This window comes from Cyprinus carpio, chromosome B19 (assembly GCF_018340385.1).
Source record: "Cyprinus carpio isolate SPL01 chromosome B19, ASM1834038v1, whole genome shotgun sequence".
NCBI classification, from domain to species: Eukaryota; Metazoa; Chordata; class Actinopteri; order Cypriniformes; family Cyprinidae; genus Cyprinus; species Cyprinus carpio.
The window spans coordinates 8,180,130-8,195,482 of record NC_056615.1 but is presented as its reverse complement, the minus strand read 5'-3'; the positions used below and the strand labels follow the sequence as shown (position 1 = coordinate 8,195,482).

The 15,353-nt window shown below is 36.8% G+C and overlaps 1 long non-coding RNA gene across 4 annotated transcripts in view; it reads left to right on the top strand.

The window, feature by feature from the left end:
- Positions 1 to 15,353, top strand: part of LOC109052383 — a 198,364-nt gene that overhangs the window by 157,713 nt on the left and 25,298 nt on the right. The window lies entirely within an intron of this gene.

Here is a 15,353-nt window from a genome sequence, read left to right as displayed (position 1 = left end):
TAGCCAGCACTCAGGGGCATTCGCGATTACTCTCCACCGCTGAATGCATCATTAGCGTTTAAGACGTTTTTTAGAGATGTACGTACGTAATAAATCAACATGCTTCCCGCGGTGTTTCCTGGGTAGTGTGTGATTGTGATTGGGCCGAGATGTGGAGGTTAAGGCAATCAGGGTGGAAAATATAGAGAAAAGGAGCGTGCAGACAATTGCATATCATTCACACACCACAGGGCTTTTGCCCACTTTTGCCGAAAGGATTCGGTCTATTGCAGGCGCCTACATTTGAGCCTCAAACACACATTTGTACACACAAATACACACATACACTGCAGCTGAAGGCCCTCCTCTTGCAGACTGGCCTTGTGCCTGGTGAGAGCTTGTTAAGTGTGGGGCTGAATAGTTGAGGCGGCCCCCTATCTGCCTTCAGAGTGCCCCTTACTGCACCAGGCTTTCTGTCCTCATCTGCAGGCTAGCCAGACACCCTATACACACCTCGCACACACACACAGCTCTTTGAATGGCTGCTAACCCATGTGCACATTCACAGCCGTGTTTTCTTACACGCACAGAATTCACAATCAGATTGAGGGCAAAACACACAGAGCTACACACAGTCCACAAACACAATTGGACCTCTGTGATTAGGGCTGGGAACTCAGAACTGGGTCTGAATAAAAATACAAGAACTTAATGATTTTCATGGCATTTGGTTTTGGTAATGGTTCCTGAACATCTCTATTTTTACGATATGGAGAGAATTTTATAATAAAACACTTGAACAATGTTTCCTGCACCATATTCTGTGACAGTGTCATGATGGCACTAAATTTGCAGCATCATGGCAAAGGAAATCATGTTTGCAGTCTGAATTAAATTTGGGGAGAGAGAGAGAGAGAGAGAAAACTCAAAATAATACAAAGGATATTACATCAAAATATCTTTTTATTGTATTTAACTGCATTCGGCTTGCTGGCTGTACGCAACAACATTTGCAGCACAACCAGTATTGTCTGATTCACAAATAAATGACTTTTATGAATGAGCCAGTTCTTTTTAATGAATCAGTGAGTCATGAATGAGTCTTGAACTTCAAGAGTTATTGGTTTGGGAACTTAAAAACCACAAGCAGCCAATTGTGGGTATTTTTGCCCTGTTTACCAGAATTGTGGTGGGTGATGAATCTTGGCTTTTGACAGTAAATGCTGTTGTTTTGTATGAATGACTAAGTTACTCATAGGTTTATTAAATGAAGAATAGAGGATAGAAAGCTTTTTCTTTTATTTCAGTAAAGTATTTCCAAAAATAATTAGGAAAGGAAGTCTACCACAACAACTTTAAGAGTAGCCTATACAAGTCTCTTATATGCACACCAAGGCTGCATTTATTTGATTCAAAATATAGTAAAACAGTAATATTGTTAAACAATGGTCTTCAATAGGGGGTCTGCAGTGGTACTGCATGGCGTCCGCCAATTAAGGTTTGATCACAAATATTTTTTTATTTAAAAAAAATAAAATAAAAAACTCACAAAGTAAATTTTAAATATAAGTACCCTGAAACAAAAGCCTCAGCTTTCATGCTGCTAAGAGGACAGACGGCCAGTTACATGCTGCAAAGTTTTGGAAGTGACATCTACTTATAAATATGTGATTCACTCTGAAGATGCAGCTGACATAGTGATATAGCACAGGACAAAAATATGGCATGTCAAAAATGCAAAGTAATATATTACTAGAAAAATATTTCTATCAAAATATTTTTTAAATTCCATTCTTATTATTTGTCACAGTAATACCTTGTAAATATTCTTAAATGTCTTGCAATGCATTACTATTCTTGTAACGGTGGAGCTGTTGCTTACACATTACATCTACACTTTATGAGAAAAATCACTAATTTGAGATTCCTAATTGTCCATCTGACAGTAAAATATTATTTTTTTAATAAACTTGTAGCTAAATTTCAGGTAAATGTAAATGTCCATTACTCTAATGAGAGTCAGTTGACATGTATTTGTAAAGTTACTTATAATTAACTGAATTTCTAAAGGTAACCATCAAAATAAAGGGCAAATAAAAAATAAAGATCTCATGTCCAAATTAACTGAGATGAGTGTGTAACTATTAACCTTATCACTATAAACAATTCAAACAGTTTTGATGTAAAAAAAAAAAAAAAAAGTACTTTTGGTGGTAATATGTGGTGTTTTTTTTTTATTTTATTTTTTTATTTTTTTATTGGCTATATACAAAGGTTAAAACTAATTATTTGTGTGGCGGTGGGGGATGGAGCTTCCTCAGAAGTACTAAAGGAATCGCTAATATAATCGTTAAGGCACCAGAATCGTTAAATTCCCTGCGAATCCCATCCCAAACTGTGATGGATGCACATGCCCGATCAAGACCTCAGTTAAATCTCAGGGTTATCTGCATTAGGAGAAGGCTCCTCAGACTGAGTGCATGTCATGGTCTAATGAGGAATGACGTTGGGTTTTTTTTTTATCTGCTGTATTGAATTCTATACGCATAAATGTTTCAGGATCTGCTAAAGTTCATTCACATGGAAACTGTTTATTTATTCAGCGCAAATGAATCTTCTCTCTCTTTTCAACCACTGCTGTGCGTGTGCGAGGGGGTTGTGTGTTGAACATTCACTTGAAGCTGTCTAATGATACCCCTGCCTGTGCATACTTTTTTCCCTCCTCAGTTCCTCAAATGCAGCATATCCTCTGCCAACTTGGACTAGTTCACAACCAATACGTTTTCACATGGTAATAATGTAATATCACTTTGGTCTTATGGAATCAGAATCCGTTGCGTGCTTGAATCACTCAATATTTTATTGTGACCTTTGAATGCTCCTCTCAGTGTGTTATTGTCTCCACGACTCTCCTGCAGTCCATCTCCCCGTGTGTTTGTCTTTATGGCAGGCCGCTCTGTCTCATATTCCACCTAGTCTTATCTGTAGTGGTCCAGTGGCTTGTAAAATGGTGTGGGGAGAGTTTGTGGAGCTTTGTATTGGGAGCAGGAGTGACGGATTGAGCTGAGAGGAAAGGGTATTGAGCGTTAAACCAGCCAGAGCAACTTGACGTTTTTTGTACACTGCTGCCACATCTGTCAGGGGAAGATGTGCGTACAAATGATATATGGTGTATATGGTGTATTCATATGACCAGATTACATTACTCCCAATGGGTTGTTCTTCAGAAGTCTACTGGTTTCATACTGATAACTTGTTATTGATCCGCGAGATCACACTGAGATCCACGAAGGTCACACTTTGCATTTGTACAGCGCTGGTGCTTATACAGTATCATGAAAATTGGGAGCATGTGAAATCGGACCAATCTGGTGACAGCTAGATCACAAAAGAGCATAATGGGATTTAATTAGAATGCTTTGCATTTGTATCCATGTGGACAATCAAGCACATTTTATCCCGCTTGCACATGAATTGATTTCACATTTCATAATCTTCAGTGGAACCTTTTGCTGTGGTGGATAATTAGATGTTCATTCAGATGTTCATGAGCACTGTACTAAAATACTCTGACAGTGATTTCTATACTGCTACTGAATCTACAGCGCTATGGCAAACAGAAGGGTATTTTAGAGCTGGGAGCTTGCTGTCTGGATTGAGTATGATGAGAGAGAAAGACTGGAAAGGCATTTTCTACTTCCTAATCACTAGTAAGAGAAGCTCCGCTTCAAGCGATCATGGAGCAAAAGAAAATACAAACACTCGCTGCGGGGGAAACTTTGCACTGCTTTCACTCTACACTACTCATAAACTCTGGTCTGAAACGCAGTGAACACAGAAAAGCTGAATGATACAAACAGAGTAGAAGCAATGGGACTTTTCACTGTTTTCCACTGGATCTGCTCATATCAGTTTTGGAGTCTGTGTGCGATTCAGGTATAAAAGGTGTTGTTGGTTAATTTCAGCCAGCTCTCATGAGATATAGCTATAAGTAGCTATTTTATGAGTTGACAAAAACATTATAAAAAAAAAAAGAAAAGAAAAGCAGATTGTTTTTAAAATGTACAAATTAAACCATATGAAGTCATAAATTAACCACCAATTCATCAAAACATAAAATGTAACCTGTGCTGGCAAAATGAGTCGTAAATGTTTAAAAAAAAAAAAAAATTTAAATGATGTATGATTTGTTGGAATCAATCAAAAAATGACTGAGCTACAGCCATTTGAAGTCAAAGTTAAAGTTTTCTAAAGGTACTACTTTTTTAGTTTTCTACTTTTATACATATATATATTATCTTTGCTATTAAAAATTAGAACAAAGGTGTAAATAAGCATTAGAACAAATCTATAAGAAAGAAACAAATTAAATAGTGCATTACTTCTTTCATCTTACATCTAAATAGAAGCATTCAGGTAAGAAAAACAAATAGGCTAATCAAATGTAAAAATCACTTTAGTGCATTCATTACAAATAAAACTACAAAAGCAATTCAGTTGAGAGCAGTGAGTGATTCCCTTTTTTCTTTTATTGTTAGATTAACATATATTAAGACCCACTCCAATGCACGGATCTAATATAATGTTACACATCAGATGTTTTTCCCCAACAGTTAACCAAACCCCAAGATATTGTGAAGTACTGTAATTCTGTGTGTATATGTGTATATCGGGATTGGAGCTGTCTAAGACATGCATCTTTATGCACACGCTTCGAATGTGTCAGTTAGCACGATCAATTTTTTTTTTTTTTTTTTTTTTTTGCTTGTAGCTCAAAATTAGCCCATTCGCATTCCAACTCATTTTACCTGCATGAATCACAAATAGTTAAAGTGGTCATGAACTGCCTTTTTAAAATTATTTTGTACTGTTCTCTGTGGTCCACTTATAATATTTTCAAGATTTTTAAATTTTTAAAAAATGATCATTTAGAAGTAATAGGTTATTTCCTATCCTGTTTTGAGCGCCCTCATCAGAACAATGTGTGGCGGATTGTAGACTCAGAAGTAAATGCCCACTGCTATGATTGGCTAACAGTTGTGTATGTTTGACAGCCTACTGTACATCCTTCACAGATGCACACTGCTGTGATTTAGGTTAAAAACCTAAAGTTTAGAAAAAAAAAAAACTAAAGGTTTGGTTAAAAAAAAAGTACAGGTAAGCACACATACTGAAAGTGTAACCACTTTCACTGCAGGTGATAGTCATGAACAGAATACAGGCTTAACATATATTACTTATTACTACAGAAAGGTCTCAAGCAGCTATCATGAGCTGCTGTGTGAACAAGACAATTCAGGACTCACACCTGTAAGTAAATGCATTTGAACGTAGCCTAAAATTTAAGTTAGTATTAACTTCTTCATTGAACGGTTTCATAAAAGCAATGTCACACTGACAATCATGTTGTCAGTCTGAATATCAGCCGGCCTCTGATTATTACCTGCAGCCTCAGCTGATCTGATATTCAAAACAACACTTTTGCATGTGGGATACTGCTTAAATATCTAGGTCAGTCATGAAACTCTAGATTGCACAGGCCGATAGGCCTTTTACATGCAATCTGTTAGTAATCACATCATTTGCTGCATATCTGACAAGGCCTCTGCTGCAGTCAGTGAGATGGCTTGATCAACATTTAAATAGTATGGTTTGCTTTAAGCTGATATTGCAGCGCTATCAGAATTCATCTGAAACCCTCCACCTCCCCCAGCACCACCTGGCTAGATCTGCTGTGGGATTTATGTACGATTCTTGCAGCAGTAGCATACATCACATGCTCACTGAAGCATGCATGTGTATGGATTTGCAGTAGCACATCCATACCTGCTCTGCAGATCTGGTTTGCCAGACCAAATACATTAACATTGCAATACCTATTATGCTAAAACTATTCTCAGTGTTGTCATGACTGACATATAAGCATACTGTTATTAGACCAATTATTTGATTGGTCCTTTCAAGGACACTGTCCACAGCCTGGGTATCAAAACATATAGCCATACCACATACACAGGTAAAGAACATAACCACTGGCCAAGCACTTTAATGTATGAATAGAGGTTGTGGAACCTCTTACCCTCTGGTTGATTTCTACTTAACCCCAGCATGACCCATGATGAATTATTTAGACCAGAGTGATTATGATAGGCCTCTATGATGACAATGCTGCTCTTTTAAACCTATGATAAGTGGCATGACTTATGACCACTTTACAATCATGGTGATCCTGTATGAAAAGGTTATCTGGATGGATGTGCTTTCTAGATGGAAATGTTAATCCCCCCCCCCCCCCCAAAGGGAAAGGAGGTGGTGGAGGGGCCACTGTGGGAGGATTGACCATGCTCCCCAAGGCTTACCAACACCCTTTAAACAGCTTAAAAGCAAAGCTTACGTATGGAGAAATGGACCATCACTGGTTTTAAAACCTTTGAAAGGACAGTGGTGGGTCAGATGTGCGCTGTGTGTGGAGGGTTTGATGGGTGACTTTTGTTTGCGTAGCATGTGTGTGGATGTAATTAGAGTGATGTCAAGCGGTCACTGAGGAACCGAGGGCTAATGTAAAGTTTGTGGCCACTGGCCACCTCACAGTTAGGAGGGAAGGCGTTCCCAAGGTGTTTTTCTCAGAAGCTGCCTCACATGACCCCAAGTTTTATTTCTGCTGGGAAAAGTAATAAACTAGAATAGAATGTCATTGTTTGTACTAATAAAATTACCTTTAAAAAAGCTAATGGGATGTGATATCCTTTCTGCTGGACGGCCTGTCGCCTCTGCACTCAGTTGCAGGGCTTGGGTTGGCATATTTGTTTGCTCAAGGAGGTTTAGGACAATAACCTCTCGGCCTCAATGCAAGTGTTTACATGTGACAAGCGAACATGGCAAAAGGTAGGCCATTACCTCAGTCTGGTGTAATGTTAACCATTTGAGCGTTTACACATGTATATGCACATGTACATGCGCACACACACACACACACACTTTTGCACGCTGAGCAGAAGTGCCAGTGGAGCTCAGATTAGCTTAGAGCAGTAAAGTGCCTCTCTGCTCCTAATGGGCTATAAATCAGTGCAGTCGCAAGCCTGTTTACTGCAGCAGTGTCCTGCTCCTTCACTTTACAGTCCGTGATGGAAAAACCATTTAAATAAACACAGGTCCCATTACATCTGAATCACTGCCACCTCAGCACAGGGAGTCGACATAAGCCAGCACATGCTGCCAAGTTTGTAACCAGTTACCCCTGGATTTTATTATTCTAAGTGAATTTCTGCCTTAGACGTTGTTGTGATGGAGCAGTCAAGCATTAATATTAATCTGTATAAATAAGACAATCAGACACGGGAATGGCTCACATTTGCAGGAGATGTTTGGATCACTGTTAGTTTTTATTAGTTTAACACCAAGATGATGTTAGGTGGAAATGCACATCATGTTTTATGAATTCCTACATAACACATTCAAGGGATAGTTCAAGCAGAAATAAGATTCTGCTGTTGTTTACTCACCTTCATGCCATTTCAAAGGTGATTGTGCTTTTCCAATAGGAGATATTAAGAAGGATTGCAAGCTTCTGCTTTCCATACAAGTCACTTACAATAATGATTTATATTTATTATTGTAATTTTTTTGTTGGGATTTCTTGTTTGTGATTTTTAACCATGTCTGTATAAGTACATTAAAAAAAAAATGTTCTAGTAAACATATACTACTTACTTGCACAGGCAACTTTTTTTTACATGATATACATGTTGTAGGATTTTCTTCTTACTATCAGTGATCTTAGTGTTGTTAGTCAGATCTCCCTCTGATATGGTGATCACAGAGAACCATGTGTATACCACAAACCAAAAGATGCATAAAAATGTAAAAATATTCCTCCGCATGTTACTTGCAATTTTGTTGATAGACAGCCCAGAATACAGTGTTTGCCTTTAAAGAAGTACAAGTTTCAAAATATAGGTCAAGAAATAATTTGAATAAGATAAAACATAAGTACAAACACATACTGTGCACATAAATATATATTGATATAGTAAAAAATTATATTGTGAAAAATATTGTTGAAATTAATAATATGTTTTTTGTATTGCTAATAATAATAAATGTTTGTTGAGCAGCAAATCAGCATATTAGAATGATTTCTGAAGGATCATATGACCAAAAGTACATTAAATTACATGCATTATATATATATTAAAATAGAAAACAGTTATTTTAAATTGTAATATTTCACAATATTACTTTTTTTTTTTTTAATCGAATGCAGCCTTGGTGGGAATAATAGTGTTCAAAACAATACAAAATCTTACTGAACACAAACTTTTGTATTATATTTATTCACTTTGTGTGTCTGTCAATGATTGTGTTTGATGCAGCTTTACACATGGGACAGAAAAAGGGAAGAAAAAAACCCTTTAATGTACATGTATAACATTTGTAAAAGCAAAAAAAAAAAAAAAAAAAAAAAAAAAACTATTCATGTCTTGTTCTCTTGGCAAAACTACACCAACACCACAAAGGACCGAAAGTAAAACTATTAAACACTGCAGTCACTGTATATGTCCTGTGAGGTGAGCGTCTCTGTGTGCCAGTGCTCAGCTTGAATCTTTCTGTTCTGAAAGACACTGAGATCAAAACACTCTGCGTCTTACTCCCTCTCTTTTCCTCTCTCTACCATTTTTCTTCTTTTGTCCGTTAGGAAACAATAGTGATAATGGGAGAAACAGGGAAGAAAGGAGCGGGAACTTTGCCCAGACATGTTCCACATCTTGCGCACGGCAGGAAAATGCTTTGACAATCTGCCACTTTAAAATCCAAGCATCATTTGTATTAATAAAAGGATGCATAATCCTCACTCCGCATTAACAAGCAGCTTCAGGAGCTCGAAATAAACGAGAAGAAATTCTTCACCAAACTTTTCCCGCCTTATGTTACATTTCATGCTGAATGTCGCTAATTGTTTTGCACTGCCAGTATGGAAATATTGAACGTTTCTTGGCAAAATGGTCCTTCCTAATATATGCTCTGTGAGTTTCCTCTCCTTGGCTGGTCTAATTAGCACCAATGGAGGTGTTGTCAGCCCACCTCCATCTCTGCAGATTGCAGCAGCTGTTTTAATTCCAGCGAGAGCAATGCTAAATTTCATTAAGACCCAAAGCCTCCTCATTACATGCAGACAGGTGCAGGAAGTGCAGTGGATTCACACCGCCGTGAGTGATGCCTCCTCTGTATTTCATGTAATGTTTCATTGATGCATCACATTTTTTTGTTCTCTCCACGTTATGAGAAGTTTCTGAAAATCGCACAGCTCTGGGACGGCATTAGCTGAGCAAAAAAGGTCAAGCTAACGGTGATGACCAGCAGAATCATCCACACGGGGGCCGATTCGTACCCCAGTTTGTCAGGATCCTTTATGAGGGCTGACAGATCCTTCAACTCAGTGGGGAGATGGACCCACGTTACGCCAGGCATGGATGTGCAGGTAATTAAGAGAGTGCTGGAGTCTTGTCATTGACATTACCCAGTGCTGTAGCCTACATCCATTACTCATAGTAAAGCTCATTACAGAAGCACAGAACTCTGCTTCTTATCACTACATTTCAGCCTCTATGTATGGAAACGGAGCAAGATAATTAACTCAACAGACCATCTTTCAGTAGGAAATATGGATTGATATAAAAAAAAGCCAATATGTCGAACTTCGACATTTAATGAGTCACCATGGCAGTTATGTACATGAACATACAGTATAGCTCATGATGTTTCATTTCTACTGATGACTTACCAAGAAAGACACTAAAGGAAAGGCCAAAAAAAACCAAAAAAACAACTTGAACTTAAAACTGACTTTACAAGTCATTTCAACTTCAATTTCAACCGGTTTTCGGTTATATTAAACTAAATATAAAAAATCAGGTTGAATCTCGTATTAAAACTTAAAAACTAAAATTGGTAAAATTATTTTGATGAGTTTCACATTAAAAAAAAAATATTATAATGATTGTATATTAAGTGTATATTATTTTATATTATATTAATCTATAATTATAATTATATAATGTCATAATATTATGATTTTTATATCAGTTTGCCTGTATGTCATTTCAACTCAAACTTTTTTAGTTATATTAGGCCCTGTTTACACTAGTGTGTTTTCGTTTTAAAATGGCGTTTTAGAATGAAAACGATCCTTGTCTACACTGGCGTTTCCACTGCGTTTCAGAAACGATCTCCTTTTACACTACACAACCTAAAATGCATGTCACGTGACCATTCATGCAGGTACAGCCATAGATATAGATAGATAGATAGATTCCCTATTATTAAGATAGCGGACGCGTCTATGTGCTTGGAGCGATCGAATGGGGAATCTACCTATGCATCTATGGGTACAACAATGTGCATGATGTTATTGTTTACATGGTCGTCAAGGATACGCAGAGTGAATATGGGCAGCCACGCCATCGTTTTTAAAAGTCTACGTTTTGGTCCGTTTACACTGAAACACAACCCCGCTGTTTTCAAACTAAAACAGGGTCTGCACTTGTGTAAACGGGGCCTTAGACTGACCTAAAAAAAATCAGGTCAAATTTAAAATTGGTCAAATTATTTTGAAAGGTTAATCAGCAAACAAATTTATTATAATTATTATTATAATGTCATAATATGATTTTATATGATCAAATTTTCTGTATCATTTTTTTCTAAAACCTGAAAATGCTTAATGTGCCTACTAAAACAGTCTCATAATATTATGTTATTTTAAGTATAATCAAATTGGCTGAACAAGTCGTTTCAACTCTAACTTTCAACTTTTTCAGTTATATTAAACTTTAAAAATGTAATTGAACTTCATATCATTTCAGAAATTAATTTAAAATTGATAAAAATTATTTTGACGAGTTAAAGTAATAAAAAAACATGTTGACTTACTGATCATATCATTTTTTACAAGAATAAAGAGATTAAAGTCATAATATTATGAAAATAAAATGAGAAAAGTAAGGTGTTATTCTTCTAAAACATAAAAATGCTTTGTGCATACGAAAAAAAAATATTATACTCTCATAATATTATGATTTTATCATAATGAAATTGGCTGTGCAAGCTATTTTAACTAACTTGTAACTCTTTTAACCTTTTTTAGTTACATTAAACTTAAAATCTAATCATATCCTTAATAAAATGAATTTGAAATTGAACTGAATTGAAATTATTTTGATGAAGTTAAGCTAATGGAAAAACGTATGTTGCTATGACTTAATGATCATATCAGTTTTTTTTTTGTTTTTTGTTTTTTTTGCAGTGAGGAGGAGAAAGTCAAAGCGTAACATGCTCTCCAAAAATGGAAAAAGTTTAGCTGAGGTTATGGAGAGGAATGGGCAAGGTGCCCAATAAAAGCATAATTTATGCGACTGCATTCAGTACAGTGAAGGCCTCTGCACAAAGATGCCCTGTTCTGGGGTCGCCCATAAATTGGGGGTCTATGAATGGCTAGCTGTGCAGGACTATCGGGGCCCTTTCTCTGTCACTCCTCCAGAGGGGAGAGTCTGAAAGCTATTTCCCCCCGTTAACCCAGCTGATTTGTGGGACGCTAATGGCTAATGTTGACGCAGACCCCAGTGCTCTTTTTTTCCACTCGTGGCGTCTCCTGGAGGGAATATCATGCCACTTTATCACATCGTTCCCACAGAGGCTGGAAACTCAAGGCTTGTGTGCTGGATAAGACCCCTCTTGCTCACATCCACACTGGGTTAGATTAGACATGCTGTCATCATTCTGCCAACACTGAGATGTGATGTATCCTCCAGATGAGGAGGATGTGGTCATCACAGGGAGGGTCAGTGTCACAGACATGTAGGTAAGACATCCCTGAAGAATCATGGCAGGGGGAGTGTGAAAGATATTCTTTTCACCAAAGGTCTTTGTGAGGCATGCCCTAACCATGAACACTGCATAAAAAATCTTATCTCAAAATTTCTAAAAACTTTTAACAAATAAGTTCACTTGATGACAGTATGACAGTGTTTTAGTGCCATAAAAAATAAAAGATTAACAGTGACATTTTTAGTAACACGTTAAACGTATTTACTATAGTAATAATTAGTAATAATAAATTATGTATAATTACAAGCTAAACTAACCTTACAACTTAACTAACATTATACCAAACCTTAACCCTATAATAACTACATATAAAGTACACCATTACTCAGTACTTATTTGTGTAAATACAATGAAACAATTTCCCCCCTAAAAATAGTGTAACTGTCCATTAAAAGGGGTATTCTTCTATAAAATGCTTAATGTCACTATTTTTTATAATCTCTTTATATTATAATCTTGTTATTTATTTATTTCAAAATAAAATAAAAGTTAAAATAAAACTCCTAAATAAAGAAAATAAAAAATAAAGATTTGAGAAAAGTAACATTAAATTTTTTTTTTTTCCAGAATACTGTATGTCTTGAATTTATCTTTCCACTTCCTAATCTACACTGCTTTTTCCTTCATATATGCTGAAAAAGAAAAAAAAAATATTTGGCTCAATATATTTTGCAAGTAAATTTATCTTGTTGTAGGGGTGTTTACATATTTTTACTTGGGAAAAAATATTGATTAAAAATGATTTCAGCAGTGTGTTTGGTATGTAGACCACATCAGGTAATAGTTTAAGTGCATTTAAATATATATCGATGTGAAAGTGCCTTGAATAAGCACCTTCGATTAGCCCTGGTCAGCGGGCCTGCAGCGCAGTGGGACCCTCTGAATGTTTTATTACAGGCTGATGCATTGCGCAGCGTCAGTGTTTGTCATTACCGGCTCTCAGCAGTGACCACAACAAAGCTCGTCAAAGTCCACATCTGCTCGAGCGCACTCATCAATAGCACATCTGCAGAATGGCCAACATTCACCTCGTGGTGAATGCATCTTTGTTATAAGTCAGACTGTTATAGAAAGGCATTTCTGAGCTTAATGACCCTTAATGTAGAGTTACAAAGTTAAGAACCAAGCTTTTTTCATCCAGTTTGACACAATTCCTTGGCATCCCGGCATCCCACGCTGTTGCAGCCGAGCCCATTACGTCTGACACAGTTGTTTTTTTGCCACACGTTTTGACATTTTTCTTGGGAATGATAAAAAATGAATGATGACCTCAATAGTCTTTTACATCTGCGTGAAGATCAATACGGTGTGGGCGAGTAGGTTAGGGGGTCTCCAGAGGTTGTGGGGAGAGAAGGAGGGGGCTTGTACACGAGCTGCCGGATTCTCTAAGTACTGTGTTTAATTGGAGGCCCGGGCTGGGGCAGGCAGACGGGGTGCTGAGCGGGGGCTGTCAGTGCCGAGTGCTACGGCAGAGCGGCAGCAACGCTGGAGCTCCTCTCCATAGAGAGCCCGGGAGTCCCATACATTATTGATTGCTCCTGAGATAAAAGAGGATGCTATGCCGTGCACCCTGCTTCTCAGGGAAGCAAATGGAAAAGGGAGACACAGGGAGGGAGAGAGAGAGAGAGCGATGCCCTGGCTTCCAGCGCAGTGTCTAGGAAGAAAAACAAGACCTTGAGAGTTTGATTCTTTTCCTTTTACAGTGTTAGAGTATCAAAGTACGTCTAATATTTATTATTCATAGGTAGGCTCATCACAAACGGGTATTTTTTCACAATGCTGCATCTTTTTAAGCACTTCTTGTACACACCACAAAAGAATAGCAATTCCCGCAAGACATTCTTAGGCATAATGAAAAGAAAAGAAAATGGGAAAAAAATCAGGAACTCATAAGATGCAGCCAGTGATATTATAAGTGATTTTGGGCGTGTCCCTTACACACTACATTGGCAAAAGTATTGGGACACCCCCTTGAACAGGTTTGACTGCTTTAGTAATTTCTGTGAGCACAAATCTTATTGTTTAAGCATATAATGATATTCTAGGGAATTGTGTGCTTCTAAATTTATAGTACCAGTTTGGACAGGATCCTTTTGTATTCTAGCATGACAATGCCTCTGTGTATTAGTCAGGGTTCAAAAAGAAATGATTGATTCAGTCAGTATGGAAGAACTTTGGTCTGTAGAAAGCAAGGTCCTAATCCCAGCTGAAACACCTCTGGTGTGACTTTAAAATTCAGACCTTGAGTCAAAAACCCATCACCGAACACCAATGACTTTTTTTTAATGGGACTAAACCCAGTTCAAGGTACAAAAGTAAATTACTTTGGTTACACTTTATTTTACAGTACGTGTACTTACAGTGTACTTACCCAAGAACTTACTTGGTAGTATTAGGTTACTACATGAGTTAAGATAAGGTTTTTGGGGGGTAGGTTAGTACCTAGTCATTACCCAGTTATTGTAATAGCTTTAATAAATGCATTACACTTAGTATGTACATGCAGAACAGGACTGTAAAATTAAGTGCTACCATAATCGTTTGGCAGAACGTAGAAAAAAATATATATATAATAAATAAATAAATAAAAATATCTTTACATTTATTCCAGGGTGATTTTTTTTTAATACAATAAATAATTAATGAAGTCTTTTTGTGTCTCAACAAGCCAAGTCACATTTATTTAAATAGCACTTTATACAATACAGATTGTTTCAAAGCAGAGTTGCCACGTGCAGAGTTGATGCAAGCTTCAAATATCATATAAATTCGAATCTGCTGTCAAGCAGCTCAACAGAAGGCAATAGTGTCATTATTCATCTCAAGTCACTTGAATATTGATTCAGTTTGGTTTATTAGCAGTACTACTATTGCAAAAATGTATCAGTTATGAAATGAAAAAGCAATAGAATCATTATTTAGCTCTAGTTAGGTCAGTGTTGGGTCAGTTAAGTTCAGTAAATGTGTAAAATAGTCAATTATGAATCAAGTTCAATTCGGCTATAAGCAGCTCTACAGAAGCCAACAGTATAGATATTCAGCTCAAGTCAGTATTGATTCAATTCAGTTTAATAGCAGTGTCGATATTGCAAATTCATTAGTTATGAAACATTGAATAGCAGCTGTACAGAAAGCAACAGTATAATTGTTTAGATCAATTGCATTGAATGATTGAATATCTTAATTGTAATTTAGTTTGATAAATGAATCAATTATGGAACTTCAATTCAGTCACACTTTATTTTAAGGTCCAATTCTCGCAAACCATTTACTACGTCTTTTGCCTCAATAAACTACTAATTTGCTGCTTATTAATAGTTGGAAAATGTAGCTAGAATTGGTCCCTATACTAAAGTGCTACCAAAAATTGTGCCATAACTCAGTTCAGTTCAAGTTCTGTCAGTGCAGTCAAATCAATACTGCAAGTGTCTTTTAAACCTCTACATGCACAATGCATCTGTATGCCAAATGTCACGCTTCACAAATTTTAA